Consider the following 15,332-nt stretch of genomic DNA (forward strand, 5'->3'; position numbering starts at 1 on the left):
AAGGGGAGACTAAAGGGGGATATGATAGAGGTCTATAAAATCATGAGTGCTGTGGAGAAAGTGAATAAGGAAAAGTTATTTACTTGTTTCCATAATATAAGAACTTGGAGCCACCAAATGAAACTAATGGGCAGCAGGTTTAAAACAAATAAAAGGAAGTTCTTCTTCAGACAGCGCATAGTCAATCTGTGGAACTCCTTGCCTGTGGAGGTTGTGAAGGCTAGGACTATAACAGGGGTTTAAAAGAGAACTAGATAAATTCATGGAGGTTAACTCCAGAAATGGCTATTAGCAGGGCTTGCCAAGCAGCGGTGAGCCCCGCTCTCCAGTCGCACAGCTCTGCACATGCGCAGATCGTTCTGCGCATGCACAGATTGCTCCGCACCAGCTCTTCTGGGATGTAAACTACTCACCACGGGATCACGGGTGCGAGCTCCACTCTCGCCCAACCCCAGCCCGGGGGGGGGGGCGCTCCGCGTACCCTCCGCCTTTAGTTCTGTTCAAATGGTCCCTATGCGGTTCTGTATGTGGTGCGTAAGTGGGGTGTGATCACCCCCCCGCTCTAGGCAGTGGGAGGGGCTCAGCGGACCCACCGCCACGGCCCTCCCCGTGTCCGGGCGGCTGGGAGGGGTCCGGCCCAACACGGGCCCTGGGGTCTCTGCCCCCTTAGTCTCGCCCTAGCTGGGCATCCATAAGTATTGCGGCTTCGGGGGAGGGGCTTTACTTCAGGGTTGGGTGCGAAGGGAATGGGGGACCCGGGCCCGCCCTCTCCTCCGGGTCCCAGCCCGGGGCCCTAAGTGGAATGTGGCGCCTAAAGGCAGCCCTCCACGGGAGATGGGGTCGGTGACCTAAACCCATCTGCCCACGGGCGCCAGAACAGCCCCGCCCCGGGCTGCTTCCACTCCCCCTGCCGAGCGTGCCCCCGGTCACTCACCCCGTTGGAGGCGTCTGGTCCGTCCCAACGCGGCCCTCCAGCTGCCAACGCTGTCCTTCCTAGTAGCTCGGAGGCCCGGCGGCCGGGTACTCCGAAGCGCCAAGGTGGACTCCGGTGGGTTTCCCCCGGTCTCGGCGTCTGGCCGCCGCTTTTGACGTCCCCGGTGGCTGACGTCAGGGCTTTTAGCCCCGCCCCCCTGACGTCTTTCAGACCGCGCCTCCCTGGCGACCCCCGCATGGCTCCGCCCCTCGGGGCAAACCGCGGCGCCCTGGCCGGACGTTGCTCTGCGGCCTGGCCCCGCCTCCGCCTCCCCTGGTGTGCACCCGCCCGTGCTGCCTGGCACCTAAGTCCCTGGTGGCTGGATTCAGCGCCGCCGCCTCCTCCAGCCACCGCTTCCCTGGGATGGGGGGCCTCCCCCCCGCGGCTAGTGCGGACCCCGTTGGGTCTGTCAAAACACTGTTTGTCGAGCCCTGGCTATTAGCCAGTATGGGTAAGGAATGGTGTCCCTAGCCTCTGTTTGTCAGAATGTGGAGATGGATGGCAGGAGGGAGATCGCTTGATCATTACCTGTTTGATTCACTCCCTCAGGGACACCTGGCATTGGCCACTGTTGGCAGACAGGGTACAGGGTTGGATGGACCTTTGGTCTGACCCAGTATGGCCATTCTTATGTTCTTATGAAATAAAGGGATTGTCAGGTTTCAGAGAGGTAGCCATGTTAGTCTGTTTCAGGAAAAACAACAAGGGGTCTGGTAGCACTTTAAAGACTAACAAATTTATTAGGGTATTAGAGCATAAGCTAAGGTGAACTACAAAAATGTTTCGAAAGAGGATCTTTTGAAAGTGAAAGTAGTCTGAATGCAGTGTTTTCAGAAAAAAAACCCTTTTCAAAAAAACGCTCTTCCTAAAAAAAGAGGTTTACGTGGTTTTTCGAAAAAGGGTTTTTTTTCCCCGAAAAAAACGCATCCAGACTACTTTCACTTTCAAAAGATCCTCTTTCGAAAATGCAATCGGCAGAAGATATGCAAATTCCCATAGAATTTGCATATCCTCTTTTGAAATCAAAACGTAGTCTAGACATGGCCTATAGGATCCTCGGAGGGAGGGAGAGAGAGGGGGAGGAAGGAAGGACTGTGACATCAGTGCTAATTAAATCAGAATGGATGTGACTCATCTCCAGCAATGGTGAGAAGGAAATGGGAAACTAGCTATTGTAATGTGAGAACCACTCCATGTGTTTGTTTAGATCTTGTTTCAGGGTATCAAATTTGCGTATGAATTCCGGCTCAGCAGTTTCTCTGCACAGTCTGTTTTTGAAGATTTTCTGTCTGAGAATGGCAACTTGCAAGTCCTGGCATGACTGTCAGAGCGAGAGGAGTGGAGGTAATGTCAAATGAGATCAGATTCAAATTGTAAGCAGAAGCCATGTGAATATTTAATGTGTTTTTTTAAAACATGGATAATAAAATACCTAATTTTGATAGAAAACTGGAAGTATAATGTAGTGTAGCATTTGAAACGTGGCCTTTCTCTCAAACCCTTTTTTCCCCTTTAATTGGTAGGGATCCTTTACTCGTGCATTCTACTGTGAGTTACTGGAATTCATGGAGCCTGAAGCTCTTCTGCAGTTGTAAAGTATTTCTATAACTATTGCAGGGTTCTTGGCACCATGCAAGTACAAACCCTAATTGCCTCCAAAGAGAAGCACTTGTAAAATGCTAAGTCCTCTAAAAATATAAATATTTCTATACTGTGTTCCTCCAGAATATTGATCACTCATGAAAATTGAAGGGCTTGTAAAACTTTCCAGGAACTTTTTAAATTGCCCTGCATGGAATAAAGTTATTTCAGCTGCTTGGTCTGCATTTCAGGTTGAATAGCTCATTATTGATCATGGCACATGGGGCAGTCAGAAGTGCAGTCCCATTGCGTCCTTCCCTTCCCCTGCCCCTTCCCCTCCCCTTCCCATACAGGTTGACCAAAATTTCAAAGTGCAGTTGGATATCAATAGTTTTTCAGGGTGAAGTGTTTTTGCTGAAGGAAGCATGAGCAAAAAACAGCCCCATGTTGACCCTTTCATAGGTGCCGACTCCGTGGGTGCTCTGGGGCTGGAGCACCCATGCCACAGTGGAAAATTAGTGGGTGGACCGCACCCATCGGCAGCCAACCCCTCCCCCCTGCAGGCCTACCAACATGGGGAGGTGGGCAAAGGGGGCAGTTATCTTGAGCCTTGGTGATTCAAAGGAGCCTGGGGCTGGAGCCTCGGGCCCTTTAAATTGCTGCTGGAGCACCACACTGTGCTCTCCGTGAGGTGCTGAGGACTGGAGATGGGGCATGCTGGGCTCCACATGCCGGGCAGGGTTGGTTGCCCTGACCCCGCCCCTTCCACAAGCACAGAACTGCCCTCCCTCCCCATCTTGCCCAGTGGCCTGCAGAGTCTGTTGGCTCCCCTGGTTTCCCCCTCTGCCTCTAGCATCTCCCACCCACAGACAGTCCCACTGATCTACTCTTTCTCCTCCCAGCACCACCTGCCCTGTGAAACCGCTGTTTCACAACGTTCAGAGGCTCCAGCAGGGAAAAAAAGATTGAGGTTTACTTTACACTTGGGGAAAGGGGAGGGTGGATTCAGGGTTGGGGCATAGGCATGGGGTGGATTGGGGGCAGAGCCAGGGGGTTGTGCACATCCTCTCCCCTGCTAGAGCAGAAGTTGGTGTCTGTGGTCTCCTAATGCACAAATCTGCACTTTCACAGTGGGAAAGAAACAGGGGGGGTGCTAAGAGACAACAGTAGTGATCCTTCACAATACGGGCCCATTCCTTCTGTGGTGCATGCCTGACCCTCCACTCTAGCTCCTACACTTGTTCCCTCCCACATTCACCTACACATGCAGTTTCCCCCATTCCCTCAACTTGTCTCTGTTCTCTAAACCCTGCCAAACAACACTCCCCCAGGCTCAGAATTCCTCTAGAATCTCATGCTTCTTCCAACCCAACTTAGCTCTGCTCAGAAACAACCTCCCTCTTGAGTTCAGGACACCCCAAAACTCATATTCAGGCTCAGAGATAACCAGTTTGGGAACCCCCCCCCCCCCCCGCTTATTATCCATAGCTCTCATATCCACCATGCCTATCCGAACTCAAAGCCTTTTCACTTCCACTTTCTCTAGTTTGAGGGTATGTCTACGCTGACAAGCATTTTTCAGAAAAACAACCGTTTTTCCACAAAAAAAACATGAGTTACATCCACACTGCAATTGCCTTCTTTGGAAAGAAAATTGAAAGAACAGAGGGGTTGTTCCGACATTGGTAATCCTCATTCTATGAGGAAGAAGCCTTTTTTTTTTTTAAAAAAAAAGGCATGTGTGGATGGGGAAGAGGGAGTACTTTCAAAAGAAGAGGAAAGAGGAAAAATCACAGGTGCCCTGGTGGCCATTCTGTCCATAGTAATCATAGTTGAAATGCAAGATAGCGTCCATTCAGTGTGGTCACTATTTTTCGAAAAAGCAGATTGCTTTTTCAATGCGCTTTTGCAGTGTGGATGCTCTCTTTGGAAGAAGTTTTTCCGGAAGATCTTTTCTGGAAAAGCTTCTTCCAAAAGAAGCCTGCAGTCTAGACATAGCCTGAGTCTTGAAATGCCAATTTAGTCTCAGGAATCCCCCATCCCCAATCAGGGTTTAGCTGATCGCCATATTTGGGGTCGGGAAGGAATTTTCCTCCAGGGTAGATTGGCAGAGGCCCTGGAGGTTTTTCGCCTTCCTCTGTAGCATGGGGCACAGATCACAGCTAGAGGATTCTCTGCATCTTGGGGTCTTCAAAGTATTTGAAGGTTTCAATATCTGAGATATAGGTGAGAGGATTATTCTGGGAGGGGTGGGTGAGATTCTGTGGCCTGCACTGTGCAGGGGGTCAGACTAGATGATCATAATAGTCCCTTCTGACCTTAAAGTCTATGAGTCTATGAGCTTATAAACCTCACTCTTGGCCCTTAACCCTTCCTGTGCCTCCCACTGACTCAACTGGGTGAACGTGTCTGATGGAATACGCTCTATACAGGGAAAGCTTTGGAGTACCTAATTGTGTTTTAAGTGAAGCAAGCAAGTAGTAACAAGAATGAAATTAGGTGGTTTGTTCTAGCTATAAGGAGGGCTGACTTAAGACAGCTGGAGATACTTTAGAGACGATCCCTGCAACCACAGGGTTGTCAGCCTGTCCGAATACCACTGAAGTAAACCAAACATTTAAGAGTTTGTTCTCCTCTTTCTGTTCTGGCTCTCTCCCTCTACGTGTCTACAGCATCTGTTCACTCCTGTTCTAGCTTTTAGCATTTGATACTGTACTTGGCATTAAAGTTTCAGGTGGCAGAAAGGTAAAAACATCTGGCTTGGGAAGTGGACAGGCCTCTCAATCTCTCCATGGGTTCCTTTGGGCATTGCCATTTGAATCCTCTAACTATGATTGGATTGGGTGTGTTCTGAAGCTCCGGTTTCCACTGAATTATATTGCGGATATAGTAGCTACATGCAGTGGGGCCAATGGAGCATGCCCAGCTTCCCTTCCTTCCCCCACCCCCAGAGAAATGGATACCCCCTGTGGCCCAACCCGCTCCACCTGCCCATGCAGAATCGATGCACAGGGGCTTCCCTCGCTCCACTCATCCAGAGCTCCTGCCAACTGGGGATACCCCAGTGCTCAAAACTGGAGTGCAGGGTGGGTAGAGCAGCCCTTTCCCCAGTGCGGGGACAGCAGGTGGAAGAAGTGTGTGCAGGGGAGCACTTGCTCTTGTCCACGGACCCATAAACCCCTATTCTGCCTCCGGAGAAACACACTGCAGAGAGATGCATCATACCCTGCCTCTGCTGCCCTTGGAGAGCTTGCTAGGGCTATGCAGCATTTCATTCTTGGTGGAGATGACCCTTCTGTTCACTCCTCTTAGATGGTGTTTGCTGTTAGCAGGCCTGCCAAGCTGTGACAATGTGAACTGGGGGATGGGAGGGGTGGAAACAAAGCGTAAGGTTCACTATTCCACAGCAACGCGTAGCAAAATGCCTCCTAGGCATGTCAGGCTCCTAGTGCATTTATGGGACTTATATAAATGATCATCCCAGAGTTAAATATCTGCCTTTGAAAATTAATCTAAAATGAGGGCTCCTGTTTCCCAGTGAATGAAGCTTGGCAGGTTGTGTTGCAGGAGGGGGAGGGGGAAGAAAAGAGAGGCATAAAATTCAATAGACATACTGCTTCCCCGGGGGTGGGGTGGGAGGAGGTTTCAGAGGGGTGACTGTGAAATCAATGTAAAAATCTATTCACCATGCAAAGCTAGAAAAGAATTATCTGCCTGAATATTCACTTCAGCTGCTTTATCAAATGAAGCGGTTTTCAATATTTTTTATCACTAATTCCAATAAATAGCTTAATTAATAAAGAGCATATACAGTGATGTATGTGGGAAAGCTAAAATAATTAACAATTAAGCCTGAAAAAACAATATGTGCTATGACTTCAAATGGAAACAAAACCTCTGCCTGTATGTATCTGCAGTAGTTGCTAGGGAACTAACCACGTAGAAAACTTTGACCGCATCTTCTTTCTCTTCCATTCTCCTGGTATCAGTCATTATGCTGAAAGGAGGGATTTGTATCCTGTGAGATCTTCCTGCCAGCCTGTTATGCATGTGGTGAGCTTGTGATGTCCTCTGTGTATGGCAGGGGTTCTCAAACTTGTGATACCACGACCCCCCTCTCAGTGGCTCGCGACCCCCCTCTAATTTCTTTGCGATCCCCCTCTAAGTGGCCCGGGGGGTCAGGACCCATAGTTTGAGAAACGCTGGTGTTTGGGATTCACAAGGCAGACTTAGGTATCTGAAGTGGCAGCCAGACATCGAAGTGATACATTTAGGCACACTGGCAATCACAGAATCTCTTTTCAGCTGCCACCTAATCCTCTGAGTGGATAAAATCTCTAGGTTGCTGAGTTTCCAGTGCTAAAGACCCCAAAGCAGCAACATTTTGGCAGTGGGGTATGTGTATACCTAAGACCAGACCCTGCCTAGCAATTTGGTACCTGATTCTTGCCTAAACTCCAGTGATTCAGAAACAAGGCATTCCTCTGCCCTTTTTACCTTTGAGTTCCAATTTGTTGGACTTGCTCTGGACAGATTTAAACCCACAGAAAATGAATGGAGGAAGTGGTTCCCCACCTTCTAAATTGTAGCTCTGGGGCTAGAGCATTCCCCCAGGCTGTGGGAGATCTGGATTCAATTTACCCCTCTGCCTGATGTGAAACAGGAATTTGAAGTGCAGTCTCCCACCAACCAGGGGAATGCCTTAACCACAAAGCTTTAGAGGTAATCTCTGTTAGGACACGTCTACGCAGCAGGGCAAAAGTCGAATTAAGCTGTGCAACTTCAGCTATGTCAATTGCGTAGCTGAAGTTGAAATAGCATAACTCCACTGTAGGTGCTGTCTACACAGCAAGAAGTCAAAAGAGGAACACTCTTCCTTTGACTTCCCTTACTCCTCATGAAATGACAGTTACAGGACCAGAGTAAGAAGACCTCTAGCTTGACATTATTCTGAAATAATGGCTTGCTGTGTAGGCGCACATTTTGCTATTTTGAAATAATGTCAGTTATTCCAAAATAACACTGCTGTGTAGACATACCCTTACTCTTGAGTCTAATCAATATTTATTTATATAAAGTGCAACAGCCTCACAGCAATTAAGAGAACCCCACCCTTGAAGAATCAATGACCTAGTAGCTAGGACTCTAACCTAGGAGGTGGGGGGCCTGGCTGCAAGTTCGTGCTCCAAATCAGGCAAAGCAGGGATTTGAAAACAGGCCCCTCATATCCCAGGTGAATACCTTAGCCACTGGAGGTTTGGCTATTCTGGGATGGTCATAAACACCACCACCTCTCCTTCGGATCTGATTTTTCCCACCTGTCTTTTTTGAAGATTAGCCATGCTCTGAGTACACCTATCATATTGAGCCCCATAGGCAATATAGGTAGGAGAGTGTCTACTTTGTTAACCTCATTGGGCCTAAGATATGAGCTGAGACACTGGGCAGATCAGTAAGGTCAGACTGAGGCTGTTTTGTGCCTATCTACAATAAGAAACTTAGGTGCATAGGTCATTTTCTTCCTGCCTTTTTTTGTATAACTCCAGGTGCTCTGATCCCTGCATCCTATCCTTTCCACCTTCCGTAAAACTGAAACCAAATCAACCTCTAAACAGACATTGACATTGTACCTATTTTGGAACTCTTCACAAGTGGATTGCCCTAATCTTTGTGAAGAACGTTGAACATGAAAAATAACAGGTAAGTGCTAGGTATTGATTTATATCTTCTTTCAACATCAGCACAATCTCCCTCACATGTCAGCTGCACACTGAAAACAATTCAGATTAACACCATGTGATAAAGATGTTTATTCTTGTAGCCTGTTCCCCCATCATGTTGTTTAATTGTGATTTCATTGTGTGCAAGCAAACGATGAAGTTTTGTTTTTGGCCTTCTTGAGAAGCATGCAAAAAAGGCAACATTTGCTCACTTTGTGTGTGTGAGAGAAATGTCTGTCATTCCATAGGGCAAGCTACTTGTGGAATTAATTTGTATTTTAATAACACAAACAAATCCTCTCCACGGGTATGTCTACACTACAGCGCTAATTTGAACTAAGCTAATTCGAATTAGCGCAGCTAGACCTAAAAACTAGTTCGAATTAGCGTTTTGCTAATTCGAACTAGCATGTCCACATTAAGTGGACCCTGAACCAGGCTTAAGGATGGCCGGAAGCAGTGCCGGCAGGGCATCAGAGGAGGACTTAGAGCATGGAGCTGCTGTGTCAGGCTAGCCGAGGGCTGTGCTTAAAGGGTCCCGACCCCCACCCTGGACAGACAGTTCTCAGGGGTGCCCCGCTTGCAAAGCAGTCCTGGCTTGGATTGCCCCGAGTACCCACACTGGGCACATCACAGCACTCGGCCATCAGATCGGCTGCACTTGCCGCAGGCTGCCATCTGGGGAGAGGGGGCAATTGGGGGGCTGCAGGAGAGCTTCCACCCCAAAAGCCCACAGAGCCAGCCCAGTCCTCCCCATCAGGGGCGCGTACCCCATTCCTCCCTCACCTCCTTCCACTTACCCTTCCCTAGCCCCTGTTCTTGATGTACAAAATAAAGGACAATTGTGTTCAAAAATGGAATCGGTCTTTATTGAACAAAACTGGGGGAGACTGGGAAAAGGAGGTGGGAGAGGGGAAGAGAGAGGGTGGAAGAGGGGAGGGCAACTACAATGATCAGGGGTTTGGAACAGGTCCCATATGAAGAGAGGCTAAAGAGACTGGGACTTTTCAGCTTAGAAAAGAGGAGATGGAGGTGGGATATGATAGAGGTCTATAAAAGCACGAGTGGGGTGGAGAGGGTGCATACAGAAAAGTTCTTCATTAGTTCCCATAATAGAAGGACTAGAGGACACCAAAGGAAAGGAATGGGTAGCAGTCTTCAAACTAATAACAGAAAGTTCTTTTTCACAAAGCAAATAGTCAACCTGTGGAACTCCTTGCTGCAGGAGGCTGTGAAGGCTAGAACTAGAACAGAGTTTAAAGAGAAGTGAGATCAATTCATGGAGGTTGGGTCCATGGAGTGGTATAAGCCAGGGGGTAGGAGTGGTGTCCCTGCCCGAAGTTTGTGGCAGGCTGGAGAGGGATGGCACGAGACAAATGGCTTGGTCACTGTCTTTGGTCCATCCCCTCCAGGGTCCCTAGGGTTGGCCGCTGTCGGCAGACAGGCTACTGGGCTAGATGGACCTTTGGTCTGACCCAGTACGGCCATTCTAAGCTCAGGGCTCAGGGTCGGGGGTCTCGGTGGACCACCTTGATTTTCATGCAAACCTGCTCCTGGGTGGCCAGGCTGGCAGCTCTCCTGCCCTAGACGGCCGCTTTCCTGTGCCTAGTGCAGAGGTCGTGGACGAGGTCCACGATGTCTGCATTGGACCAGGCGGGTGTCCGCCTCTTGCGGTCCTGAGCAAGCTCCCGGGAGCCGCCAGCCTGGTCCCGGGAAGAGGGGAGGGCTGGAGGGCATCGGGTGGCTGGCTCAAGCCATTCCAGGTGCAGGGTCTGCTGGCTGGGTGCTGGCAGGCTTGCACCTGGCACGGGAATCATAGCCAGCCCGTGCCCCTTTAAGGGATCCGGGGCCGGGAGGGGGGCAATAGAGTTTCCCTGGTGTTGGCCAGAGTGGCCGCCAGAGAAAGCTGAGGAGGGCTAGCCTCCCACTAGTTCGAATTAAGGGGCTACACATCCCTTAATTCGAACTAGTAAGTTCGAACTAGGCTTAGTCCTCGTACAATGAGGTTTACCTAGTTCGAACTAAGCGCTCCGCTAGTTCGAATTAAGTTCGAACTAGCAGAGCGCTAGTGTAGCGTCTATGTAGTGTAGACATACCCCACCTGATAAACAAAATTCTGCGGCCAGATAACATATGAAGCAAAATGCAGGACAATGTAGCACTTTAAAGACTAACAAGATGGTTTATTAGATGATGAGCTTTCGTGGGCCAGACCCACTTCCTCAGATCAAATAATGGAAGAAAACAGTCACAACCATATATACCAAAGGATACAATTTAAAAAAAATGAACACACATGAAAAGGACAAATCACATTACAGAACAGAAGGGGGATGTGGGGGGGGGGGGGGGAAAGGAAGGTGAATGCCAGTGAGTTAATGATATTAGAGGTGGGGAAGGGGAAATGTCTGTGAGTTAATAGTATTAGAGGTGATAATTGGGGAAGCTATCTTTGTAATGTGTAAGATAGTTGGGGTCTTTGTTAAGTCCGGTGCGGAGGGTGTCGAATTTTAGCATGAATGCCAGTTCAGAGGATTCCCTTTCAAGTGCAGATTTGAATGTCTTCTGAAGTAGGATGCAGGTTAGCAGGTCATTAAGACTGTGTCCTTTCTGGTTGAAATGACAAGAAACTGTTTTCTCTTTGTGATCTTGTCTGATATCTGTTTTGTGGGCATTAATCCTTTGGCGAAGTGTCTGAGATGTTTGTCCAATGTACATAGCAGACGGACACTTTCGGCACATGATAGCATAGATTATATTTCTGGATGCGCAGGAATATGTGTTCTTGATCTTATAACTCACTTGGTTAGGTCCAATAATGGTATCAGCAGAATGAATATGTGGACAAAGCTGGCAACGGGGTTTGTTGCAAGGGAAGGTACCAGGGTTGGTATTAGTGTGGTATGTCCTGTGGTGGTTGGTAAGAATCATCTTGAGGTTAGGTGGTTGTCTATAGGAGACTATGGGTCTGTCTCCCAGAGCCTCTTTGAGTATGGTATCCTGTGTCAATATAGGCTGTAGTTTATTGATAATGTGTTGGACAGGTTTAAGTTGGGGGTTGTAGGTGATGACAAGTGGTGTTCTATTGTTGGTTTTCTTGGGTCTGTCTTGAAGTAGATGGTTTCTAGGTATTCGTCTGGCTCTTTCAATTTGCTTTTTTATTTCTCTGGGTGGGTAGTTGAGGTTTATAAATGCTTGGTAGAGATCCTGAAGCTTCTGGTCTCTGTCAGTGGGATTAGAGCAGATGCGGTTGTATCGAAGGGCTTGGCTATAGACGATGGATCGTGTGGTGTGTTCTGGATGGGAGCTGGAAGCATGTAGGTAACTGTATGAGTCGGTGGGTTTTCTGTAGAGAGTGGTGTCTAATTTTCCATTGTTGATTTGTACGGTGGTGTCCAGGAAGTGGATCTCTCGTGTAGAATGGTCCAGGCTGAGGTTGATGGTGGGGTGTAGGTTGTTGAAATCTCTGTGGAATATCTCCAGTGTTTCTTGGCCATGCGTCCAGATCATAAAGATGTCATCGATGTACCATAGGTAGACGAGGGGTGAAAGGGGACGGGAGTTGAGGAAACGTTGTTCTAGGTCAGCCATAAAGATGTTAGCATACTGTGGGGCCATGCGTGTACCCATGGCTGTGCCGCTGATCTGGAGGTATAAGTTGTTCTCAAACTGGAAATAATTGTGGGTGAGAACAAAGTTACATAGGTCTGCTATCAGGTTGGCAGTAGTGTCCTCTGGGATAGTGTTTCTAATTGCTTGTAATCCGTCTTCATGTGGGATGTTGGTATATAGAGCTTCTACATCCATGGTGGCAAGGATGGTATTATTGGGGAGGTTATCGATGTTTTGTAGTTTCCTTAGGAAGTCAGTAGTGTCTCGGAGATAGCTGGGGGTATTGGTTACGAAGAGTTTGAGAAGAGTGTCTACATAGCTGGATAGACCAGTAGTGAGCGTGCCAATACCAGAGATGATGGGACGTCTTCATTGGCCCCGTATCTTGTTGTCACAGGCTGCCGTATACCTGATTAAGAAAAGCAGTGTTTTTCTTCTAAAGGGCAAGACCATTTCTGCAAACTGAAGTGAAAACTTACACCCGAGGATCCTTTCCAGAAGAGACCTTGCCAACTCTGCTGCCATTGGTTGAATTGAAAGAAGCCTGGCACATGTTTGGAAGGGAGAAGACTGAGATGGGCTGGGAGAGCAGGTTTCAAGTATCTAAAAAGGGTGTCACAAGGAGGAGGGGGAACAATTGTTCTTGGCCTCTGATACTAGGGCAAGAAGCAATGGGTTTAAATTACAGCAAAGGAGGTTTAAGTTGGACATTAGGAAAAACTTCCTAACTGCCAGGGTGGTTAAACACTGGAATAAGTTACCTAGGGAGGTTATGGAATCTCCATCTCTGGAGATATTTAAGAGCAGATTGGATAGACACCTATCAGGGATGGTCTAGACAGTATTGCCATGAGGTCAGGGGACTGGGCTTGATGACTTCTCAAGTTCCCTTCCCGTTCTAGTATTTTTTTATTCTATGATTCTAAAGAGAAGGATACTGGAGTCCTAAAGGTGAAGAAGCTCTGTCTTCTACTTACTTTCCCTTGAGAACACACTGCTACAGCCCACAAGAGCTTACTCTGAGGATGGTCCATTACAGAGCTGTCATGGTGGGTTGCAGACAGGAGGAGGGTCTGTGAGCTGCTAAAGTTTAGAAAAGCCATGAATGACAAAAATAAAAAAAATGTTTCATGTTGAGTGTAAACTTGCTACAACTTTCTCTAAACCACAGCAGGAGACTGAAACATCCAGCTCCACATACAGTAATTACATCTAATGATGGTGGTGACTTTGCACATACAGGTTGCATCTAGACTGGCAAGTTTTTCCGCAAAAGCAGCCACTTTCCGTTAAAAGCATTTGCGGAAAATCATGCCAATCTAGACGCAGCCACAGGGTGTTCTTACTAACATTTATCTGAGACCGCAAACTTTGGTTTTCTTTGGACAGCTCTTGTAGATGGTAGTTCTTAAATGGATTAAGAATTCTCACTCCTACGAACAGCTCATATAGCTCTGACACACTACAGCATAGCATTCTGGTCATTAACTGCAATGATCACTGATTTCCTTTGAGAGAACTGTTCTATTAAATATGTCAGTCCAAAGTGACCTTCAGTGAGATTTCTGTATAAAAAAAGCATCCAATGGCCTTGCACAGCAAAATGGTACAATTCTAACAATAAACATTGGCGATCATAATACAAAATAGGAAGGGTTAGAGAATTAATATAGGTAATTAATCTCCATTCTCAAATGAGTAGCCTAGCAAATGTTGAGCTTCTGCGGGTTATCACTTCATGTAAGTTTGAGAGATGCCCTTTGGATCTGCACATTGTTTTCAGTGGCCACAACTAATGCAAAGCCAAATCTTCTAAGCCCAGGATAAATCACCACGTTGCTGTTTTATGACACCTCTATACTAGAGAAGTCCCAGTGTTTGGATGTGACACTGGTAGGGAGTGCAGCAGAGGGCTGATGCTTTACTTGAAGCTGGTTGCTATTTCTTCCCCTCCAGTTATTCAACTTATCTGCTTTTGTCAGGCCCTGTAAAGATCACAGCATCTCTAGACAGCCTTTGATGTCTTCAGGTCCTGTCCTCCCAGGAGAAAGAAAGCTGTGCTAAAACACTACCTCTCGGCTCCTGGGCCTATTCATTCATGCGTTCAGAAAAATCCACTAATTTTTTGCGGCTTCAGTCTTTTGTCCCAAAAATAAGACAACCCTTGTACACAATTTTCTGAGATGCTGAGAACCCACAATGTCCATTGACTTAAAAAAATGGAGGTGCACAAATGTAGTGAATATTTATGAAAAATGTGACCATAATACTTATGTGATTATTCATTAAAGTACTTGTTCATATGAACAATATGTCAGCACCGTGCCTCTGTCAAGTTTTCTAAATGCTAAATATTATAAAAGGTCCCTTTAAAAATATTGGCCTTCTCAATTCACTGGGTGTTTAGTACAAGTATTACATTTGTAAATTATTCTGACATGACAGGTAACTAAATAGTTGGAGTCAAATGAAGCTTAAGTGTAGAGACTGCCAAATCAGTTTGGTTCTTATCTACCTTGCTATTCTAGCTGATACTAAAGCTTTATATTCGTGAAATTGTTCTCCACAATTCTAGAGAAATACTTATTTAATTAAATATTTATTCTTTCGTATGTCACACCTTTGGTTTGTGCATTAGACAATGATCTTTGGAGGTGACATGTCCATCCACGTTAGGAAAGTGACTCATATATAGAAAGAATAGCTATCTGATTGACAGCTGAGATTTGGCAGGAAGAGGCCACCTTGACTGATGTGCGTCTATGCCCTCTTATGCATGGTCTAGCTGTTTTGTCTTTCAAAATAAATTTTGTAAATAATACTAGTTTAATTTTCTAAATCACTGTTGATTCAGGCCAGTTGAGAGAGTGAGGAAAAGATGCAGGTATTTGGCAGAAGACTCAGCTCTATTCTTGTTCTACCAATTAAAGGGTGGGTGAAAGCAATACTCAAACATTATAATCTCGAAATTTTGGGGAGGGAAAGGATTTTAACAAAAACAATGAATTCAGGGAGAAGAGGATCACAGCTTCTGTTTCTTATTTACATATCATCCCTTTTAATTGCAAACTCTAGTTAGAAATCATCTTCTCAAAAATGAAATCTTCTAATGTTGTGACCAAAAATATCACCATGTTCATTCCATCAGTAATTGAAGGAGAAGTTGGTTAGGATTCAAATTGAATAATGCACATTCTGTGCAGATGCGATTTTATGTCTTTCTTCCTAAGTCATTACTTCTAATTAATGACTCGTTAATAGTCCAACAGCAGAGTGATGACAGACTCCCTTGCTTGTGCAGTGTGCCTCTGGAAAGTGTGAAGTAAAAATGGGCAAACATGTTTGCCTAATTTTGAACTCACTCCAGCATTACTGACTTGAAAGTTTTGAATTCTGATGAGCAGGAGTGGGTGGGGAGGAGAAGGGAGAGGCAGAAAACAACTGGA

The 15,332-nt window shown here is 46.7% G+C and overlaps 1 long non-coding RNA gene across 1 annotated transcript; it reads left to right on the plus strand.

The window, feature by feature from the left end:
* Positions 1-2,184: 2,184 nt before the first annotated feature.
* LOC142827646 (uncharacterized) lies at positions 2,185-12,695 on the plus strand. Its single transcript, XR_012902348.1, has 3 exons — positions 2,185-2,317; positions 8,101-8,254; positions 12,329-12,695. It is a non-coding gene; the product is annotated as an uncharacterized LOC142827646 (long non-coding RNA).
* The last annotated feature ends 2,637 nt before the right edge of the window (positions 12,696-15,332 follow it).

This window comes from Pelodiscus sinensis, chromosome 3 (assembly GCF_049634645.1).
Source record: "Pelodiscus sinensis isolate JC-2024 chromosome 3, ASM4963464v1, whole genome shotgun sequence".
NCBI classification, from domain to species: Eukaryota; Metazoa; Chordata; order Testudines; family Trionychidae; genus Pelodiscus; species Pelodiscus sinensis.